At 33.4% G+C, this 24,271-nt stretch overlaps 1 long non-coding RNA gene across 2 annotated transcripts; it reads right to left on the bottom strand.

Annotated features, from left to right (window-relative positions):
* Positions 1–15,103: 15,103 nt before the first annotated feature.
* On the bottom strand, positions 15,104–22,433 carry LOC130461028 (uncharacterized). 2 transcript variants are annotated; one of them, XR_008921320.1, is made up of 5 exons: positions 22,276–22,433; positions 21,877–22,027; positions 21,628–21,767; positions 20,627–20,719; positions 15,104–15,418 (listed from the first exon to the last, which is right to left on the bottom strand). It is a non-coding gene; the product is annotated as an uncharacterized lncRNA (long non-coding RNA). The 2 variants fall into 2 exon arrangements; XR_008921319.1 differs by lacking the exon at positions 15,104–15,418 and having other exon boundaries at positions 20,334–20,719.
* Positions 22,434–24,271: the final 1,838 nt, after the last annotated feature.

The raw sequence follows: 24,271 nt of genomic DNA on the forward strand, positions 1-24,271 counted from the left end.
CCCGGGAATTTTCGCTCTAAGATACACGAAGACGTGAATTCAATGATAAAAAGTTTATGGATATGGCAAAATGCCAAAATATAGGAGTAGAGAGTACCTGTTGGGCATTAACTACATGATTCCAATATTGGGCAGTGACTAAATGAGTTAACTAAATGAATAACCAAACCGTGTCACAAAATGTTACTTCCTCCGTCTTTTAATACTCGCAACGTTTGTTAGTTTTACGCATGCCAATGCACAACTTTGATCATTTATATCTTAAATTCTCTTTATGCAAAAATTATAAAAAGTTGATATTTTGAAAATACACATTGAGACGAATCTAACAAGATCCCACATGACTATGTTTTATCTTATATAAAAAGCACTAAGAATAGTCAAAGTATATTATATGAATAGTGGCAAAAGTCAAAACGTTGCGAGTATTAAAAGACGGAGGAAGTACTATATAAGACATGTAGTACTACGTAAGTACGTAGTAGACTAGTATTATATAAATACAAAAGGAATTAGCTTTATGACCAATCTAAATTTACCCGATAAAACAAATAAGAAGACTAAAATGGCTTTGGAGTTGAAAAATTCGAATTGCCTATTCAATTTCCATCCTACTTGCTTCTTCTTCCTTGTAATACACTCCAAAAATTGAACCTCGGGGCAGCTAATCGAGTTTGAATTCCAGTCCCCGTCTCTTTCGAGCCATTCTTCATCTTTCTCTTTTGGTATAGTACAGTTGAAAGACCAACCATGTGGGGCCACAACGGGGTGAGCATCTATCATACTCAAACTGATATGACGAGCAGTAATTTGCCTCGAGTACCCAGGATTTTCTCTAATTGGTGTGACTATTAGCTTTCACATTGATGTTTTCTCTATCTATTGAAATTACTCCAGTCCATTTCTGTTCAGTGTAAGAAATGAAAATAGATGCGAAGTAATTAAGAGATGCCTAGGAGAGATTAAGAAATGTAAGGGAGTAATTAAAGAGGAAAATGTGACATCCCCACTTCTTTTTAAAAGAAAAGTTGTGTTTAAGAAATTGAAAATGTTTCGGCCCAAACAAATTAACAGTGCCTTAGTGATTCAAAAAGTTATAATCAATTACTCTACCTAATCCACTAGAAGTATGCATGGTTTCAAGTTTCAACTGTTTGAGATCTCCCTATGCGCTTCTTTTTGTTTGTGTGCAAATTAGCCACATACGACGATGTAAATTACAAATTGGTACGGGTGCCAGGGTGGAATAGGTCATGAGACCTATCATACATAACTACACAGAACTTTAATTTTAACCACTAAATCAAGATCTTATCGGTTTTTCCAACACGCTTCTTAATATGCACAAAACTCAAAAAGTAATATTTTAATTAACTCATTGCGCATCAATGCATGCACTCTTTATTAATTAATTAAGTTCGTAATCATCGTTTCACATGCAATGATGTGTTAATAAGTGGGTTTGACTTTGGATAATAGAACTTTCCTCCCAAACTCAAGTTCCATAAAGAAATAACTTTGTCTACCCGCCATTAATAGAGAGCATATGTTTTTTTTTTTTTTTTGTTCTACTACAAGGAGTTCCCACCGCTTTCGGCGAGTGGATTAATCTCCCGCGGGAGTTTGCATGGGTACCTCAGTGGGCAGCATCCCTCCCAGTTGAAATTTTTTTCCATTCCTAAGGCTCGAACCCGAGACCTTGGTTAAGGAGCAAGAGACCCTTAACCACTCATGCCGACCTCAATTGGTAATAGAGAGCATATGTAGTAGAATGTACTTTGACTTTATTAATTATTTTATAATGTTTTATTAACGGTGAGTTATCTACCCAATGGTCCAGTTGGTAAACTTAACAATGTTATAGAGAGGGATTAACTCATATTTTTAGACATTTTGCGAAACAAATTGCAGTTGTTTTAATATTCTGACCAAAAAAATTAAAGTCCAGCACATCGCTGCGTTACGTTCTTATTTTGACTTGACCTTGACAATACTTAAATTAAGGTACACTCCATTTATAATTATAAGTTTTGAATCTCATTATATTTAGATCTCCAGTCTAGCTAGCTTGTAATAGTGATATTTGTAAAGATGCAGAAATTAGAAGCAAGTTTGACAGCAAAAGCTTTAGTAATAATCTTATTCCTACTAGCTAGCTTTTCACAAGAATTTACACTAGCTACCAACGGTACATTCCTTTTTTTCTGTAATCTTTTTATTTTAATTCATTCGAGATTCACATAAATTGTCATGCATGCTTTTGTTTCACGGAAGGTTTTTCAATGGCTATCAAAAAATGGTTGCCACTACCATTATAATCAATCTCAACCCTTTAATTTCAAGGAGCAATCTTATTCGTTCATTTATTGGAGCAAATAATTTTCTTCTTATGTATATAATTATCGCCAGAAAAAAAAAAAAAAAAAAAAACTGATTTATCAAGTATTCAAACCCATATTCTCCGTCAAACAAACAATCAAATTAAACCAATAATATCAAAACTAGATTAATTAAAGGAGGAGTATCAAAAATCAAAATTAAGATATTTTCATCTTTCTTCCGCCCAAATCATCATAATACGTGCTTCAAGTCACCCAAAAAATTAAAAACATTATCATAATTGTTTTGTGATAATGTACATATTGATTATTCTACGATTGTATCTTGTGAGCCGATGAATGTTGATATAAAGTTAAAGAAATTGAGAATTGATAATTATTGTGGACAACCATGAAGTGAAGCGTCGATAATTCATTGTCTACATTTTCTAAGTAACTTGCCAAAAAAGTTCCATGGAAATGGTCCTGTAGTTCTGTACTCTGCCAAGGATTTTAAAAAAAAAAATAATACTCCCTCCGTTCCTTAATACTTGCACCGCTTTTCTTTTTGGGTCGTCCCTTAATACTTGCACCGCTTCTATAAATGGAAATCTTTACCAATATTATATTCTTTCTCACACTTACCTACTACCCCACCTACATCCTATTACCTACAAAAATATCATTTAAAAATCAACACCCCTCACTCACCACTCACCACCCCTTACACATTTCCCACTAACTATATTAAAAAAAATACCCCACTATCAACAATCACCAATTAAATTAATAAGTCAATTCAAATGTCTTAAACTCCGCACCGGTCAAACCCGTGCGAGTATTAAGGGACAGAGGGAGTATTATTTTGTATTAATTATATATTTAATTAATTAAATCAATGGTCCCGATTTTATTCTAAATATAATATGTACCGCCATGATCAAAAGATTTCAATGGCTACCAATTTAGGATAGCCATTGTAAAACTATCTTTGTTTCACATACTAATTAGTTATCTAATCTTCTATCTATCTTGAAAAGTTGGCTTGCAAGAAGCATCTTCATGGTTCACGTCCACCAATTACAAGGTAAGTAATGGTATCAGCAACATAAAAGATGAGAAAACAGTAAGAGAGAGAAGGACATGGGGAGCTCCGCCATCACCGCAGTCGGGTTTTAGGTCTACTCCTTATCACACTCCAAGGATCCCAACATTACAAACACCTCCACAACCACCACCATTGCCACCTCAACCACCACCACCACCACCAGCAAAAGCAAGAGTTATATTTGTGGATCCAAGGAGCTGGGGGCCCCACCCCCCATGAATCTACCTATCACATGTTATAATAATGGCAACTTATTTGGTCAACTGTCGCGGGTTCTAATCCGCTCATGTTCGATCACACTTAGACCTGTCAAAAACCGACCCGACCCGAAAACCGACCCGAACCCGACCCGAAAATACTGGGTCCTGAACAAGATTTTGCGACCCGTAACCCGATTTTTTCCGAACCCGAGCAACCCGAAAAGTAATGGGTCAAAACCCGACCGAACCCGTTTTGGACCCGACCGATTGAAAATCGTTGTATTTATAGTAATAAATGCGATTATGAGAAAATTTAAGCATAATAAACACGCTGTTTTTTACTATTATTGTGTGTAATATGATTTTAATTTGAATTATACGCCATTTTACGGTTGAATTTGACTAAATATAAACTTATGTAGGAAAATTTGTTAATTTGTGCCCATATTTTGTATATTTATCACCTAAATTAATGAAAATATAATGCGCGTTTTAAAATCTCTCAACCCGTTGGGTCAACCCGAACCCGAAAGTTCTGGGTCTTGAACAAGCATTTGTAAACCCGAACCCGAAAGTGACCGACCCGATCTAACCCGAACCCGAAAATACTTTTTTACAACCCGACCCGACCGACCCGTTTGACAGGTCTAATCACACTCAATTCTAATTAATCGGCTCATGTTATGTTTCCTTTTTTTTTTTAATTCTAAAAGTTCTAATTCTTCCCGTTCAATATTATTGCACCTTTTACCTTGATGTTTCACAAATATTACATCATTTTTATTTGAAGAAATAAAATATTTGTAGTTGCTTTCACACTACCAATACCAAATAGTATTACTCACTTGGTTCCTTGACGTTTGCCCCGCTTTCCTTATAAAGAATCTTTTAATACCCGTCTGGTTTTGTAAAGGACATATTTTTACTAAAATTATATCATTTCTCTCACTTAACCATTGACCTGCATATATTTCTACATCCTAAAAACACATTTTCACACCTCACCCCTACACATTTCCCAATAACTATATTACAAAAATACTCCTGTAACACCCGACCTCTAATTACATCATTAAAGCATAATTAGCAGCGGAATTAACCTAATTGGTCGGGGCATTACCTACCGTAACTCCCTCTTGGGAATTACAAGGCAACCTTCAATCACAAGATATTAAATCCCAAAAATCAATATAATAATCTTTTATATTACCAAAATAAAGGTACATAAATTACTAAAAGTCTTTAATTAAACTATTAAAACTTAAGGCATAAACTAGGTGGGAATTATTAAAGTGAAATCCTCGCCACTACTCGTTCCCATCGATCCCAGCGGTACCTAAAACAGAAAACAAAATAACGGTGAGCCGAAGACTCAGTAACGAACTATTCTAGCAACGTAAATTCATTTCAATACATTTTATTTAATAACACAGGGAGAATAGAATAATGTAAAACATTTTATAAAGTTCTTTATTTAATTCATTATCAACTTTAGGGTGCACATGCTAGTCGTGGCAAGTATGACATGATGGAACGTCTTCCACGATGGACCGCTGTCCATAAACATGGGGCCTTGGCCCGAAAACATGAGAGCCTTGGCTCAATGGGCGGATGCCCCATGGGTACATGCATGACCGAGAATCGTAACCTGTGAACATATACTGCCAAATGGACTAGGAATTTCACTTTCATTTATCATGTTTCGTTTAATTTTACATTTTAGTCTTTTTACTTCAGTTGAAGTAACATAATTCCTTTGGATCATAAGATCAAGCATCCTTTCTTTCGTGGTTTCTTATAAACAGCATTTTATAAGAAATTCAATCAATCATCATAGCATTTTATAATCAATCATAAAATAAGGAATAATTCCATCAAATCATATTATAATAAATTATTCAATAAAATCATATTTCATTTCCCGCAATTCATAAAACATGTCAAAACATTCATTTAATAAATCAATCATACGTTGTAATTTCATAATCACATTTATAAGGGAATTGCGGGTACTAGCAATAGCCGTTACCTTAATTCCGCGACTTTGCTAAGGGATTTTCGTTGGTTCGTTCGTCCTGAGCTCCGAGTCCAATTTCTTTCAAAATAATAAATTATTGAATTAGTATTAAAACGATAAATAATCTAAATTAAATCGATATTTTATAAATAATAAATTTTATAAGTGATGAATTTATAAATAACGAATTTTAATAAAATATAATTTCGAAATTTACTGAAAATATTATTAATCGAATTTCAATCGAAATATATATATTTATATTCATAAACCGATTTTCATGAAAATATTTATAAATTCCGTTTTTGGTTAAGTAAAGCTAGAAATTTTATTTTCGTAAAATCGATAATTAAACCTGGAAAATATTAAACAATTTTTATTAGTAAATAACTATACTATCAAAATTTATTAAAGCATGCAAATTAATAATTAGAAATCTGAAAATACAATTAAGTTTGTAACTCACGCAAAAAGCCCAAATGAAATATGGCCCAATTTTAATATGGGTTGGAAGGGAATCAAAGTTTTAACATAAAACTTTGATTTTTGGTTTGGTCTGGAACAGGGAGGCACGAGCAGGGGATGCTCGAAGAGGAGAAGAAGAGAAGAGGGAGGAAGGAAAGTGGCGGCTGGCCAACTCGGGTTAATGTCACGGTGATGGTGGGTGGTTTGCGGCGGCGGGGCAGTGAAGGGGGGTTGGTGAGTTGCGCGAACAGGGGAGGGGGAAGGGAACGAACGAGGAGGAGGAGAAAGAGGAGGGAGGTGGCTGGGTGGCTCGGTGGTTTGGCGCGGTTGCTGGTGGTTATCGGAGGGATAAGGTGGTGATGGTGGTGCGGTGGTTGTGGTGGTGGCGTGGGGCGAAAGAGGAGGAAGAAAGAAGGAGGCAGGGGATGCGAGAGGAGGAGAGAGAGCAGGGAGTTGTGGTGGGGTCGTGGTGTTCGGTGGTTCTGGGTGGTCGGGAGATGCGGGGTGGTGGAGTGGTGGTGAGGATGGTGGTGCACGGTGGTTGAGGTGGTTGTTGTTGGTGGTTGGTTGGATTGAATCACAGAAAAACAAGAGTTGAGATTGAGATTGAAATGGTGTTTTTTGTTGTTGAAATTCCATCCAAAATTCTGAATTTGTACATGAGAGTTGTGTTGAACAAGCTAGGAATTGTGCTTGGGGTCCAAGCATTTGCATTTGGACTGAAATGTGGGAAGGAAGGAAGTTTTTGACTTCCTGGTTTGAGCGTGGGGAGCAAGAAAATAAAGCTGACATTTTCATCTTTTTTTTTTTTTTTTTTATAATAAATTCACAATATTTGGCAAAAATTCAGAATTTGTAATAAAATGTTTAATTAAAATAATTTCTTAAAAATAAATAAATTATCGTTAACGAAAATAAATAATTTCAGTTTATAAATTTATCGTTTAAAATAAATCGTAAAAACGATTAAAATTAACGAAATTCGATTATTCATAATTTAATTAAAACGAAATTAAGTTAATAAATATTTTCAATTTTAATAAATCGAATTTAAAACTTCGGGGTATTACAATTCCACTATCAGCTACTCCACCTAATAAATTAATATTTCATCCATCCCGGAATACTTGCACTGTTTGTATAAATGACATTTTTTTTTTCTAATTTTATATTGTTTTTCTCACTTAACTAAAGTCCCACTTATATTCCTAACATCTAAAAAAATATTAAAAAAATCACCCCCACCCCCCACCACCCTCAAAAAGTTAACACATTTCTCACTAACTATATTAAAAAAAAATATCAAATATCATATACCATGTAATTAAATAATAAGTCATTTAAATTGTCTTAAACTATGTGTTAGTCAAACCGATATGAATATTCCAAGACGGAAAGAGTAAGTCAACTAAATTGGCTAAAATTTTTTGTCGGTCAAACAGATACAAATATTAAGGAACGAAGGGAGTACATCTTAACACGTGTTGGATTATTTGATACTTGTAATCACATGGACATTTGTAACTTTATCTTTCTTAATTTCTCTTCCTCTTACCCATACCACAATTATTTTGCGATACATATATAGTGCAATATTATTAAAACGGATGAAGTAATATTTTCTTCCAAAAAAAAACAAATTCTACTATTTTCAATAATACAAAAACATCATTAGTAGTCGTCCTTTTGGAGTCGCTCAATAGTAAAAGGTGCAAAACGAAGCTTTTAAGTAGCAATCACATAAAGTGCGCTCATTTAGAAATTAATTATACGGTTTAATTTTTGCCTAAAACTATGTACCGGTCAAATCGGGACAAGTATTACGGGGCGGAGAGAGTACATATTAACACGTGTTGAATTATTTAATACTTGTAATCACATGAACATGTTTGTAATTTTATCTTTCTTTATCTTCCTTTTCCCATACCAAAAATATTTTGCAATACATATATAGTGCAATAATATTAAGGAAAATTTGGTAATATTAATCCAATCTTTGGACGGTTTTCTTTTATTAATCCCACCTACGACATATTTTTTAATAATCCCACATTTACTACCCAACTACTTTTATTGGGCTGAAGGGAGCGATAACCGGTGAAAAATCATCGAGATGGTGATGAATTGATGATGATGACTGAATATACCAAGAGAGAGTACTTCCACGTAGGGACATATTACCGCCTACAATAGGTTTATGACGTGTTGGGCCCAATAAAAGTCGTTGGGTGATAAAGGTGGGATTATTAAAAAATATGTCGTAGGTGGGCTTAATAAAAGAAAACCGACCAAATGTTGGATTAATATTACCAAATTTTCCTAATATTAAAACGGCCGAATGAAGTAATATTTTCTTCCAAAATAAAAAAACAAATTCTACTATTTTCTCTACTACAAAAACATCATTAATAGTCGTCCTTTTGGAGTCGCTCAATAGTAAAAGGTGCAAAACGAAGCTTTCAAGTAGCAATCAAACTTAACTTTCACATAAATTTTACATGTTAAAATTATATCATTTCATCCCACAGCTTCTTCAGTTTGCCATAATATGTAACAATAGTCATGTTTTGTTGAGTGAGATTCACGATCTCTTTCTTTAACTGATAGATTAATGGACCATTGGACTGACCAAATCTTTCAGTTAATTCACACCACAGTTCAGCAGCATTATCAATATAACCAAAATCATCAGCTAACTCATGATTCATTGAACTCAAATCCAGCTAACAACCATAAAATCAGCTCGTTTCCATTTCGGATAATCTTTGTGATTAACAGCTGATTTTGTTATTCCACCATTGATAAAACCTTCTTTGTTCTTAGCAATCAAAGCACGTTTAACATTTCTACTCCAACAAATTAACAAAATTCACACCAGTAAAACACAACAGCAACTAATGAAGAAGTTGGATTATCCGAATTAGCGATGAAATAGGGATCAAAATTATCACCATTGCCTCCATTGTTTATGTTGTTATGCGAATTATCACTTTCAGAATCTTCAATCGCCATTGTCGTCAAGAGATGAGCAAATCACTCTATCAATTACCAAACAAATTTCCAGAGTTTACGCAAGAAACTTCGCAATCACAATTGTAATCCGCAAGAAGTTTCGCAATAAACTTTCAGTAATCACACACTCGTAGTTCTTGATTTAAGAACAAATCTAATTAATCTCAATATGAGATAACCTCAACCTCAAATCAGAGATTCTTGCTCTGATACCATGAAGAAACCCAAAAATATTTACAGAGAGAATTTGGGAAGAAATTAGTTTTATTCGATTATTCTCACACAAATGAAACAAAGCAGAACAAACTGCTTATATACAAGACCATAAGGCCAGCTCAGCAATAACATAATTGTAACAAACTTCTGTTATACTTCCTCCGTTTCTGAAAGTTCTTTACGCTTTGGAATACGTGTCCAAAATATGAAAAATTTGACCATAAATTCTCACTATTATATACGTCAAAACGTTACATTCAAGATCTTGTTAGATTGGTCTCGGTATGTATTTTCAGAATATCAATTTTTTATAATTTTTCCACGTACGAAATTGGATGTATTAGTAGTTAAATATTGCATTGGAGTCCGTACAAATAGTTTTTTTTTTGGGTACGAATGAGCCATAAGGGCAATATAAATTACAAATGGAGGCGGGGGGATTCGAACCTGAGACCTATTAAGTCCGTACATATAGTAACTGTAAAAAATTTTATGAAACGGAGATAGTATTAATTAATAAAATAAAATAAATAATATTCCCTATAAGATGTTTGATTACACAGAGAAAATGTGAATATGACAGACGCAAAGCAATATTCAAAATCAAACAGGGCCCAAAAGAACAGTGGAATGAGGACTTTCCAAGTGATACAATAACTAGTTACCAATTTGCCATGATTACTTCCTCTCCTGTAAAGCTGAATTTCCACAAGATTATAACCATTAACCAGAAGTCAATTATTCGCAATAGCCCTGGCATCTTTTCCTCACACTTTGGTTTAAATAAAACACTTTGATTTTTACACTATGTATATATTTTACTTATTTCTCTACGAAAATGATAAAGGTCGCAACATGTGATATTTAAGCCGTGTCACAATGATGACATGTCATGCTTATGTGTCATGATTTAAATTGAAAACTAAAACTTTTAACTTATATAATCTATTATACATGTTCCATAAAAGGTAGGAAAATCTCAATATTTTAATTTGTTTCCTTCTTTATATCGACTATCTTATTTACATATTTTTATAGTAAAAATATTGAATTGATAGTAAAAATATTATGACGACATATAGTCTACGTGACGCCTATATGTACCAATTAAACTGCGACACGTAAGATTGTGACAACTAAATGTTGTCGCAACTTGCGACATTTATCATCACCCATTTCTCTATTTTAATTTTGGTGATTTTTACTCGCAGAAAAAGATATTACTTCCTCCGATGCTTTATTGTTGCAACATACCCTCTACACGGTATTTAAGAAATTGGTACTTGAGTGGGGCCACAACCACTTTAGTCACATTACTTACTTTATCTTAGGTGTAAAATTGTAACTTTGGGTAAAAAATGTTTCTATTTTAGGTGTGTTGCAACTATTATGACATTTGCATTTTTGGAAAGTGTTGCAACTATATAGCAGACTACAACACGAGCGAAATATGATCTTTGGGAAAGGAAAAGAAATCTAAGCACCGGCTTTTCGTTTTCAATTAAATTCATCACCCTACATTTTCTTCCATTAATCCAACGAATACTCTAAAAGTTGAAGCAAAACTTGAAGTGGAAGAGATGGCTGCAACGACCATGCAAATGGTGGAAAGTGGTGGTGGAATTGGTGGTAGTGGTGGTGGTGGGGTGGAAGCTCATCCTTATGCATTTATGTATCTGGGCCTCTGAATATTTCTTCGCCTAATTGGAGTAGTTTGAAATGATTTTTTTTATTGGAATTTTAAATGAAATTATGTCACCTTGGTTTTGATTTCTGAATATTTTGATTCATTTTCAGTGTAATTATATTGAGGACAATCTGATTCATTTTCAGTGTATTTTAAATGAAATTTTTGTATATAGATTTGTTGTTCTGTAGGTGTGAAGAACCTTTTTTTTTTGGCTATGACCCGACCCGTTATAGACCCTATTTTCTTTTGGCTATGACCCTGACCCGACCCTGACCCTTATAACCCTAACCCGACCCTGACCCGCATGTATTTTTCATGACCCGTAAATGACCCGACCCGCTAATGACCCGCCCCGACCCGCCCAATAACCAGGACTATGTACTACACTCTGAGGTATCGCCCGGACTAGTGACCACTAACTAGTTTGTAATTATACCCATTTTAGTATTTTGATTTGCATTCGGCTAATTTTTCAGTTTCTACTCTGTTTGGGTAATATGCTCTCTCTCTCTTTCTCTGTGGACTGCCCCTCTCTCTCTCTCTCTCTCTCTCTCTCTCTCTCCTTCTTCGTGGACTGCCCCTCTCTCTCTCTCTCTCTCTCTTCTCTCTTTGGTTGATCTTCTTCATCTTCATCTCTCTCCTCTCAACTTCAATTATCCGTAAGTTTCCGTTTCATTTCTCCACTATAATTCATTGAACTTTATGCTTTTTTTCCTTGTTTGATTCAATTTTCTCTTTCTTTTGGAAATGAATTTATTCACACGCTTTGGATTTCATATTTTTCATTTATATATGTTTGATTCGTCGTGTAACAAGTTCCGTTAATTGTAAGATGCTATTTTAAATTTGTGATTATTTTATGGAATTGGATAAGCTATTCGTTATAATGAATTTTTGATTCTTTGAGACCATGGATGTACCTCCATGGTTGAATGTTTGAAAAATTCACAACTTAAACTGCGGGAAGTGATTCAATACATGAGGGAAACACTACAAACTATTGTTACGCTACTGCTAGGCTTCTAAGCCTAGGACTACACTAAGCGCTAGGGCTAAAAGCTACGGAAAGCTACGAAATTAAGAAATGATTTGTTTGTAGTGTGTTGTTGATGTTCTATGAATGCTATTTCTGAGTGTATATATACTCTTGGAGAGAAACGGTTGAAGAGCGATTTGCAGGTGAGTGGGATTTGCTTCCATAACTGCTTGGGCGAGAGAGAAGTTGAATAAACGTGGCCACGTCACCCTTGACTTATTACGCTTTTCCTAACTTCCTTGTAACTGGCACTGGCATTCTGCCTTTTCTGGGCTTCGCGTTTTCATTGGGTCTTTCCTTTGCTTGGGTTACGTTACTCTTCCTCTTGAGCTTATATATTTTGACTGGGCTTGACTTGACCATTGACCCTTTTGTTGTTTTATGACCTTTACCCTACCATATACCCTTGCTAAAGGTAGGTTTTTAAATGTGTACAACAAGAAGATATATGGGTTTATCTAACATTGTATTTATAGTCAAAACATTGTGTAACGCAATAATCACTGATAGATAAGCCAACAAATTATTACCTGCCATCTATAGTTGTATCAACTACTACGTATGTAGTATAAACTTTTTAAAAAGACGATCTTGTGACTATAATAAAACGACATTGTGATCTTGTGACGTTAGTTTTTTCTTGTTTCGGTATGAGCGAGGGTGATATTATTCGCCTGTAAATGCAGGGGCGGATCTAGGGGAGAGCTTGGGTGGGAAAAAGTTCACCCCATCATTCAGAAAACCTTTATTGACATTTATTGTATTTTACACGCATATATTGTATATTACGGAGTACATTTTATACATGTATTGCACATGTTTTATAAAAATATGATACATATATTATAAAATATTAAACATATATATTGTATAGTTACATTAGTGGACATATGTAACAATTTACTTCTAAAATTGGTAGATTGTCTGAACTCACATGTTATCTTTCTCATTTTAGTTAAGTTGAACAAATTATCATATATTCATATCTATATTATTAAAGTAGAGTGGTGAGAAATGAGAGGCCTTCAAAACCCCAATTCTCAAACCACAACTACTCCACGTCATTACCCTTAATTTCCTTAAATTAATTAAGCTGAACAAAATAGGAAACTACCAAAATATGAAATTAAATTATCAACAAGAGGAAAAAAAATACTATTTAAAAAGGAAAATGTTAATTTTTTTTGTCAATTTAAATAATAATACGAATAAAAAAGGAAACTAAAATTAATGCTTTTTTATTAGCTTTTAAATTTTATAAATATTTCGTGCTAATGCACGCATACAGACTAGTTCACATTTAAAATTTTAAATAGATAATTGAATTAAAGGATTAAGTGACGTAATTTGGCCCATTTTATTTAAACATAATTTGGCTCCCTTTTTTTTTATATATATATTTTATCAGTGATCTTTTAATCACCTCTTAAAAAAATCAACAAATTCTATTACTTTGTGATTTTTTTTTTTCCTTTGAAGGATTCTTTTTGATTTCTTACCAAAAAGAAAATGGAAGGAAGGAAGGAAATAATTTGTTGGCTAATCAATGATCCATTGCATTTATGTTATTATTTTATTGAAAAAGATACGAAGTATCATTCAAAACTAAACCTAAACAAATTTTTGGTATAAATACAAGGGTAGCTAAAACTATTATGTACTTCCAAATATCATAAATATTTTCTTCTCATTAAAAAAATCTACACTTAGTTCATCAATTCATAGCAATTAATGGCAACGAACGGTACCGTTTTGTCTGTTTTCATCATCTGCTCTCTTCTGATCATGGCAAATTGTAAGTTCTATGTGGTCCACCCGGTTTCTTCTTTATTATCATATTTTGTATCTCTTTTGATACATATACATGAACAATCATATATATATGTGTAGAGTCGCTCATATCAAATTTTTATAAGGTTTTTTTTTTTTTTTTTTAATATTACGTATTTGTAGATATTTATGTTTCAAAGTTTTAATTAAAAATGCGCAAAAATTAAAAAGACAAAAATAAAAAGAAACGGAAGGAGTAATTAAAATTGAATATAATTTGTTTGTGCTTCTATGTAGGTGATTTTTATGAGAGTGGTGAAAGCCAAGGAAGCTCAAAGATGATGAAGCAAAGCAAAGATGTGTTGAATGACATAGTAATCATACCTTGCCAGCCAACTACATGCGGAAAACTTTTCAGGCCACAAAGGACTTGTTTTTGTTGTAAAGAAAATTGTTTTGATATTAGAGAGGATTGCCTCAAAGCATGTCCTTCCCAGTAATATCAATTGGGAAAATAATCGAGGACTAAATGTTTAATTTCAATTATAATTATAAATGGTATAAGTTAAATTGAAATCCTAATATCATCAAATTAACACAAACTAATTTTAAACTAGGGCGATACAAATAATTATTTTTTCTTTTAATGACCGACTTTGTAAGTTACGAGTCAACTTAACCAGAGTTAACCAATAGGTGGAAACTTTGCGTACGATTGGAGAGGGTGGTAAAAGATACATACCGTTAAAATTCCCTACCCCATGGCCTTAAGGGGACACCAAAGCCCCGCAAGTGTCCCCAATCTCTATATATAGGGCTATCACAAAGTGACCTAATTCGATCGAAATTAACCGACATCCGAACTAAATATATCCGAGAAATATTGATCTCAAAATCTATCAAGTCGATCCGTTGTTGACACAAACTCCCATTAACCCGTGAATCAAAGACATGTACTTGAACCGCTAGCAACCTGAGGAGACCTATAAGTTGATTTGCATCCGATAACTTTAACTGGATCGAACCCACATCCGAAAATCGATTTTACCCGATAACAACCGTAATTAATCCGATCCGATAAAACTCGATATCTGATTTTACCCAACCCACGTCTACCCCTATCCAAATTCAACCCGATTTAATCAGATATCCGAAAATAAACAGAATTGAGTTAACCTGATATATATATGAACGCCACCCGATATACTATGTAAAACCATACCCTAGTTAACTGAATAAAACTATTAATTATATTAATCCAACTCGATATATAAAAATATATTCTATTTATTTTATATTAAATTATTTGGAGACAAAAAGTAACAGGAGCCTTAAAAGAAATTATTTAGTCTAAAGATTCTTAGAATAATAAAGTGATTTGAATTTTATCGCAAATTCGAGAGTCGCTTGATTAATAGAACACATGCAAGCTAACAATAAAAATTTAACTCCGATCTACGCTTGAACGCAAACACAATCCAAATTGACTTGAATCCGAGGTACAGCTGATCCGAATTTGGTCCTAACCCGAAACTCACAGATCCATACATGTCTCGATTTCGGGACTTAGTCAGCCTTGACATGACCTGTACCCAAAGTAAACCAATTAAATTGTACCTGAATCCGACATACACCCGAACCAAACTCAATCTGAACCAAAACAAACCGGTTAAAAAATGTTCAAATCAAACCCAAGAATGACCTGAGCTGAGGTTACACGAACATAAACCGATTTCAACTTGAAACGATTTAGGACCCGGCTTCATCCGAACCAAAGTTATCCTAACCGATCCGAATCGACCCAAATAAAACATTAATCCTATCTTAATCGATTTTGACGTGACTCGAACCATATCCTAAACCTATCCGGTGAGCCGATTTGACCTCCTACCTATATATAGTAGTTGAATCCCAATGAAACTAGCTAATGCAACATCAAAATCAAAAGGACTCGTAAAGTCGTGACTCGTGATAGCAAAAAGGCTCAAAAAATAATTTACATTATGAATAATTAGTTATATCATTCTGAAATCAAATAAAATCCTATTATACTGGTCCGAAGTAGGACAGGCCCGGTCTTATACTGGTCCAAAGTAGTACAGGTCCAATGTTATAAAGGCCCCCAAAAGTTGACAGGAGGTTAATAACAGTAATATACGGAGTAAAAGCTAAACTAAACTAAAATCAGTAAAATGCAGAACTAAAACTTAAAAGAACCTTTGTTTAATTATCTTTTCCCAATTTTCATGGGCACATGGCCCTCGCGGCAGAGGAGGTTGTTTTTTGCATATCAGATATGTGTGGCAATACACATATCAGCTACAAGCTAGACAAATAGCTAAAAGATAAAGGAGGAAATACTATTCATGTAAAAAAAAGTACCATTTTTGTTTAAAAAAGTACCATTTAATTTCTTTTTTGTCATTTTTCCTATTTTATCTTTTGCTATGATATGCATTTACAAGCACATATCTGATATCCGAAAATACTTCCTCCGCGACAGAGTAAGTGTCAGGAGGAATATTTATCATGATCTATGAGTTAGGTGTTGTTCTTTCGACAATTTTTGTGTAACACCGTCTTATCGATAAACCACTTTAATTGCTTAACTAATTGGTTTCATTCAGTTCTAGTGCTTAACTAATTAGTTATACGGAGTATTGCTTAACTAATTGGTTTCAGTGTTTCACTAATTAGTTCCAGTACTTAACTAATTGATTTTATTTTTTAAATAATTAGTTTTAGTGCTTAACTAATTAGTTCTAGTACTTAATTAATTGATTTCATTTTTAACTTATAAAATGGGTCGTGTCAAGGGCGGGTGGGGATCAAACTTAAATAAAATGGGTCGGTTTGGGTCATAAACAAGTCATATTCAGTCAGGTCGAGTGATGGCCCCTTAAGAATAACCCAGCCAGGCCCAACCCATTTTTTTTATAAAAGAAAATGAGAATACGAGTCACAACCTAAAAATACTATGTACTACGTATCAATCTATCGTACTTCCCACTGCACGTCACCCCTTTAAAAGACATCCTCATTCGAACCAATGGTCAAACGTCATTTTACTTTCAATCTGTTTAGAAATCATGCAAAAAGTTCGCTCTCCTTATGTGATTAACGTATAAACATCACAAAGGAAACAAAACAAAACAAAACAAAAAAAAAAATCAAACAAGCATAACAAATGAAATCAACACACAAAAAAAAAACAAAAAAGAATTTAGCAGCTTTAATATCATACAACATCACAAAATTAACCAATTTCAATCATTAATCTCACAAAAAATCACAACACTTACAAATAATACTAAGTATTAACTCAAATCTAAAGACGAATAAAATAAACCCAAAAAAACCCCAAAAAAAATGTCAAACTGACAAATAATACTAAGTTGTTTATTTAACTCATAAATCTTATAATTTATTTTTGTTTTATTTTATTAGTTTGAACAGTCAACCTTTAGTTAAAGTTGAATTAAACTACAAGAAATATAAATAAGCCGCTTCTCCCCTCTCCCCCTCTTTTCTCTCTCTTTTTAGGGTTTACTCCCTCTGTCCCTTAATACTCGCACCTGTTTTGACTTTCACACTATTCAAATAATTCACTTTGACCCTATTTTATTTCAGTATATGAAAACAAATGTTAGTATATAATATATTGTTGGCTTCATCTTTATATATATTTTCAACATATTAATAATTTTATAAGTTTTTATAATATGTAGTTAAAGATATTGGTGGTCAAAGTTGTGCATTGGCAATCGTGTCCAGTCGAAACGGAGCGAGTATTAAGGGGCATAGGGAGTATAAAAATTAGGGTTTTCTAGGGCGGAAATAGCTAATTTTCTTCGGAAATTTGGTTATTTCCGCCCCTTCTCTTTCAATTCTGTTGTGTTTTTGCGTTAGATTTCAATAAAACTACATAGTTTTAGTGTAGTAAGTACCCCTATGGAAGATTTGATTGTTTCAGTGTAGTAAGTACCTCTATGGTGGGTTTGTTTTTAGTTAAGTTTTGTGTGTTTAGTTTAGTTCAGGTTGTTTCTTTTGTAAAGATTTATGCGGGATTGAAGAGGATGTCAATCTTTCGACTACAATCAGACGAATAAGATGAAAATCATATTTGTCACATCTACAACAGATCTATAGACCCCCTCGTCAATGAAGGCTGTAAATCACAGCGATATAACAGAGGGTATACAGAATATTTGATATACTACAACCGTTGCTATGGTGAAAGAAAGTTTTTATTTGATTCGATTGTTATGTATTTGTTAGATTTAAATCTTTTTGTAAATGTCGTATGACTTTTTATCAATGAATTAATTTGTTCATCATAAAAAATAAAAAAAAAAACTACAAGAAATATAACCCTAGGCCCCAATTATTGACCAAAATAGTGAGATCTCAATAGGTCATTGTTTGTAAAACTTAGACCCTCATAATGATCTTATTTCATCAACTCCACCATCATATTCATGTTATGTCTGATCTAACATATCGGCAAATGTGTGTTTTTATAGAATTTCAAATTTCATACAAATCATCTTCCAGACCTTCATTAAGCATATATTTGTGGATCTTCTTTTTCTTGACCATTCACATGATCTTTTACAATTTGTATTCCTAGCTTTTGCATTCGTACAAAATTATGAAGTGTGAAAGTGCAAATAATAATTGAAGTTTATGCGCTTGTGTGACTTTGGGCATGTTATATAGCACCCTCGACCGTTTCTAGCTTTAGCTCTTCAAGCGTCATTTCAACGGTAATTCTCAATGATAAATGCCGATAATTAAAGTGTTTTGAAATTCCTCTAAATGTGAATTACTATTCCTTGACAAATATCCTATCATATTCGGATATTCTGAATCCACCTTAAAGACACATTAACTTTTACTACCAAAAATAAGAGCCCACATATTGTAACCCACCTTTGAAAAAACCAGCGTTCCAATATCCATATAAAAAGGTCAAGATGAGAGTGATGAATAGCTAAGTTGGTTAGAGCTTCCATCCCGGTTCCAGATGATTCTGGGATCGATTCTCATCCCCGCCCTTGTGGCTCATTTGCACCCAAAAAAATATATATAAAAAGGTCAAGATTATACGTAATATCCATGAACCTAGCTAATTCTATCAAGATTATACGTAATATCCATGAACCTAGCTAATTCTATCAAACCTAGCTAATAGCTGTTTTACATGTTGGGGGGGGGGGGGGATCAAGCCTAATAATATTTTGGCTATTTTACATGTTGGAAAAATACAACTTATGCTTTGAGTAACGTGCTAATGATTTCTAAGAGCAACTCCAATGGTTGTATTTAGGGACTTGCTTGCAATTTCCAAAACTTTTAAACAAGTAGCTAAACCATTGGAGCAATTTTGTTAAATTAGTTAGACAAAGCAAATTAGCTCTACCAAGCTAATTACCTTGAAAAAATACAACTACTTTATTTTCCTAATTATTAGGAATGTAAACGTAAGAATAGAATAAAAAATAATAATAAAGAAGTTAAACAAAAATCAAGCTACTTGCTAATCATTGGAGCATGTTGTAGCTAGAAAATGTTGTTGCTTGAAAAATTGATGTGGCATATCAAGCTACAATGATATTAGCTAGCCATTAAAGATGCTCTAATGATGCTATATTTATCATTGTTATTAGAGCATGCATCTCTAATGGTTGTAGTTAGGGACTAGCTTGTAATTTTTAAAAATTCCAAGCTACTAGCTTGATCACTGGAGTTTAAATGGTAAATTAGCTTGAAAAAAATTGGCCAATGAAATAATATTAAATTAAATTATACTTAAAATATTGATTGACAAATATGGCTACATTAATATCAAGCTACTCCCTCGGTTTCTTTTTGTTTGTTACGTATTCCTTTAGGGTGTTTCACAATGTTTGTTACGTAGAAGAATCTTTGCTTTTATAAACTTATTATACTATCATTTTTTGTGCCATCTTTTAATTTTAATTGGTTTAATTTTTTCAACTCATTAAATTTCTTTACAATTTTCCAAGTATGTTAAGTTAGCAATCTTTGTGTTTTTTCATTATTGGTTCATTTTGATAAATAAAATAATCTTATTGGTTGTTGTAATGATTAGTGGATTGAGGTTTTACTTGAGTTTATTTTTTTAATAAAAAAGAATAAGAATCTTTATTATACGTTAATAAATGTGCAAAAGTACAAACGTAATAAACAAAAAGAAACGGATGGAGTACATCTAATTTACCCTATGACCCACCATCCTATTAAACAAATAATTTCAGAAACTCATCCCACCTCCCAACCCCCAAAATGACATGGTCCCCACTTGTTTATTTATTAAAAATGACTAGCTAACCATTAGGGTACCAACTAGCTAAATTTGGGCCGGGCCTGCATATACATTGCCCCTTATAGAAAGGCAAAGAAAGAGCTAAATATACCATCAAAACACACGTCATGTTTGTTTGCCAGAAAACATATTTGGCAATTACGTAGGACATATAATTAAATAACATTCATATTGAATTATTGAGGCATACAAGTGTAAATTTGGATTCATAATATTCGATCTGCTGCACCAACTTCCTACATATATAGTGCATGCATTAATTGTCTTAATTAATAATGAATACAAAATACAATTAAAAATATATTTAATGTCCTTAATTCTTCTGAGATACGTTACTCATTTAGTGATCCAAACCAAAGATACGAGAATAGCAGACGAGAAATTCAAAAAGCAACTAACAAAAACAAATATTGAAGAAATTTTAAACATCTGACAGGGAACGTACGTAGTGAACTCCTTTACATGTACCAATTCCATGGTCATACATGTTTGCTGCCATTGATGAAGACGCTGCTGCTAGCGACAAATAACTTGTCACCTGGTATTAATATTCTAAAATTAGTAAGTATGGAGTAATGAATATCCTACTACCTTCGTTTCAAAAAGATCTTTACAGTTACTATTTGCACGGACTCCAATGCAATATTTAACTACTAATATTTCCAATTTCGTATATGAAAAAATTATAAAAATTTGATATTCTGAAAATACAACCCGAGACCAATCTAACAAGATCTTACATGTAACGTTTTGATATATATAATGGTGAGAATTTACGGTCAAAGTTTTTATACTTTGGACACATTTTCCAAAGCGTAAAGAACTTTCTGAAACGGAGGTAGTATATATCTACGAATATTACTTAGGAATTGAAGTCGCGTGAAAATAAAAGATGAAAAATATACATTACAAAGAAGGTTAATTAGTATATTTCCCAACTCAACAAGTAACTTGTTTTTCTAAAGCTTTCTTGTTCAATTAAGGTTGACCCCAAATTTTCAATCTACCTAGTAACCTCCTAATTTATTTGTACAAATAGATTTTCCCTAATCTTCTCCTGTTCATATCCCTTGAACCTTTCAATCTAATTTAATTTAATTTGTTTATCACATTTTGATACTTTTTATTACCACCTTAATTAATATTACAAAAAGAATTTTAAATTGACTACCTTAATTAAATTCAAAAACGTTTTAAAATCACCACCGTTAACACTTTTCATTTTTCAAGGAAAAGTGTATTGTTATGGGTATTGTTGATTTAATTTGCAGCTTAATTAATTACGAATACGATCGAGTACATCTTTGTTTGCTCTTAAGGTGAGTTAATTGCGAACATGCATGAATATGATGTCATTTCTGTAACACAACAACAACTAACATTTTATATTAGTAAGTACGTAGTACTCCGTAGTAGCAATACAGAATAAATAATAATAATACGTACCCAGTCAATAATAAGAATTAGGGTGAAAAAGCAGGTGGTCCGAACTCCGAAGGTCTATATTCATTTTCACAGCATAAACGTCAATGCTAGCAAGTCCGACGCTGAATACGGCCTGGATACTCATCACCGAACCCGAAAAGCTGAACCAAAATTACAAACAATTTTCAAAAATAATAAAGTCATTTTAACATATACAGTAGTACAATTACGAATATACCCTTGGTATCCTCTATTAATAGAATAGAATACCCGTAAGCAGTCCTGTAGGGGAAATCTGGAGCAGCAAGACAAAAAACTATAGAAGCTAATGCAACTCCTAACTGAATTATCCTCAAACTCAAACTCAAGCTCGCCTTTGTTCCCGGACGCCGGACGCCCTAGCATTAGCATATCCTCCATCCTACTAACAAGAACATGGATTATTACGAAAAGAATTCACAAACTGCGACATTACAGAATGTATTAAAAAATTATTTGGGTAGAAATATGAATAGACGACCCAAGGCAAAAGATGTTGCTGCTATTGCGGTGTTGAAAACAGAATCAACATAATGGAAGAGGGTACAAAAAGAGGGAGAAAGGTATGGTATTTATAATTAGAGGAGCGATATGATCGTAGCAAATAAAAAAAAGGAAGGTATTACTTACCGGAGATAAGGACTTCGACCTCACCGGAGTAGAGCCGCCGCCCGGTTAGGTCAGAGGAGTAGCAGAAAGGAGTGTAGCACAGATAGAGGATAGAGAATTATGGACTGACTCTATTATATAATGGATACTTGTATTTTAGCCCTAATTTTATTAAATTAGGGGGCCGGGGCCACTATTTGAGTTAAGGGTGTGGTTAACCAATTGGAAAAGTTGTATCAGGTCCTTAAAGGTCAAAATAACTTATAAGGTCCTGAGTTCTACCAAAGATATAAGTGAAAGACATGAGCAAATTTCTATCAGTGTTCTACCAATGTTGTACAATTTTTTATTAATGTAATCAATGATGTAAATACAATTTTGTTATATTATTAAGGCCTAACAAAACTTCCGTGTGCGTACTCAAATTTCTATCACTTAACGATGAAAAAATCCAAATATGAGTCCCTATATAATTGTATGTTGAACTCCTACGGAGTAGTATACAAGCATATCCGTTAACTTCATTAACTTGTGTTGGTTGTTGTACATGAACGTCTTGTATTGATGTTGTCTTTCAGATATTCCATCGTTTAATTAATTGATTCTGTAACTTAAGGGGATCGATGGGAATAACCTAGAGTAAAATGACTAAATGAATACTTTAATTGTAGATATGTAGAACACAGTATAGTCTAATTCCATTTATTGCTATGATCTTAATCAAATGACAACTAAGGCCATGGCACAATTTGGAATAGCTAGCCATTCCCAAAATTCATAATATAAGTTCTTAATATGGAATGTAACAAAAAAGAAATGATGGGTCTAAAGAATATTCTTCTTAATTAGGTCTCCTACCATAATTTAGAGCCCTAATTACAAAATGTGGTTTTTAGCTACTTTCTATAATGACAATTTGATTTCATTTTCCTTCTACTTTGGGCGACTTAGATGGAGCTAGGTCCATGCCCGAATTAGTAAATTCAAGTTTTAATGCATGGCTGATAAGATTTTCCCATATATAAGTATGTTTTCATGTTGAAATGTTCCAAGTTTTAATCCATAACTAGCCTGTGTTAGAAATATTATTACAACTAAATAAAAAACAAAATTACATAGACTAGACTAATACGAGATCAATCTTTGTCCTTGGAATAATACTGACCCCAATAATTAGCTAATGGGATTAACACACTAATTTATCTCCATGGCTTCCTACTGATAGAATAGATTTACGTCGAATACTCGAATTATCCGGTTATCCCTTTTTCATGGACATGAACGCAGTTAACGGTTTGTATACATTATTTATGTGATTAATAATGTATACACATAGTAATTAATAGTAAAATTACAATCATATTAAAACAAAACGCTCCCATAATGTGATATTAAAACAAAACGCTCCCATATAAAGGCCCGCCCTCATTTATAATTTATATTGCCCTTAAAATTCATTCGAAAAAAGAAAAAAAAATGTATAGAGGCATAGTTACTTGTTGATACCAAAATTGGCTGCATAGCAACTTCACTTTGATCAACCTCCCACCACCTACCACTCTGTCCCCATATAACTTCATTCATCTTGTTTAATTGGATCCCTAACTTATTTTAGGTACGTATGTTTGCGTTTGGGTGCCCAGTTGGCTATCAATTAGGCCTGCTTCCCAACTTGTATGGCTAATAGAACATAAATCAGCTCTCCCTCCTAAAGGTTCTACGCCTCATATAAACAGCCCAAGTCCCAATTGTAGTAAAATCCAACTGCATTTACTACACAAACACTATAAATATGTCGCCCTAATGCACATATCAAGGTACGTTCATTTATTACATTCATACATACATTTCTCTAGAGTACCCTCTCTAGATCCGGACCTAGTGATTAGGCATCGGAGGGGTTTTCCTCGAAATCACCCCCAACGCTAGTAACATCACTTGTGTGAAGGTATTCGTAGACTCACAACAGTCAAGAACAAGCTAGGTCTTCCACATTATGAAAGGGCCTTCAATCCGA

This window comes from Spinacia oleracea, chromosome 5 (genome assembly GCF_020520425.1).
Source record: "Spinacia oleracea cultivar Varoflay chromosome 5, BTI_SOV_V1, whole genome shotgun sequence".
NCBI lineage: Eukaryota > Viridiplantae > Streptophyta > Magnoliopsida > Caryophyllales > Amaranthaceae > Spinacia > Spinacia oleracea.